Here is an 856-nt window from a genome sequence, read left to right on the forward strand (position 1 = left end):
GATTGTCATTGTCCGGTCCGCCATCCGACCGCGCGATGCGCAAATGTTTAGTGTTAACGTTGGAAGAAAATTTACAGACGGTCGGCGACAGAATAGATCTTACGCAGGTAATATTATCAAAATGATCCAATTTTACTATAACTTTTCAGTACTTTATATTTTAATCTTTTTACTGTTCGTATTTTTCTATTTATTTTATTTTTTAATGACAGTTTGGTTAATATTAAAGGTAAAAGGAAAAATTAACTTAGAAATAAATACACTGTGTTCATCAACTATGTCTAAACGTCAACATTTTGCAAATCCATCAGGTAAAAAATAATACTATATAGTAAAAGGGAATATATCTTAAAGCTATAGTGGCAGGTCTTATTTGTTTTCTTATACATAGTATATGATAGAAAACTTGCCAAATAAAATACTTACGAGTGACAAATAATTACAGCTTTTATACTTTATACTTTTCAACAATTTTCTACATCTATAAAATGCATTATTTGTTAAATTACAATTGTATTTAATTAACGTATCAATTTACATTATGTTTATTAAGTATAAATTTTTTATTTTACGTTTTAAAAGATATGAAATGATCAATGGTCTAGATATTTTAATTACACATTAATTCATTAAACAAATATTTTAGACTCTGATAATGACAATGAAGGAGAGCGTTCTCTATATTCCTCTTCATCTACATCGCGAACAAAATTTTCAGTATATTATAATGTACAGTCAACAGCAATGAATCGGTGGGTCATAGTAGAGTAGTGAATTTACCGACATTGAGTCGATAATGACGAACGCGCGCGTACGAAAAGTGCGGTAATTCGGAAGGAACATTAGCACATTAATT

This window comes from Wasmannia auropunctata, unplaced genomic scaffold (assembly GCF_000956235.1).
Source record: "Wasmannia auropunctata unplaced genomic scaffold, wasmannia.A_1.0 LD336099.1, whole genome shotgun sequence".
Lineage (NCBI taxonomy): Eukaryota > Metazoa > Arthropoda > Insecta > Hymenoptera > Formicidae > Wasmannia > Wasmannia auropunctata.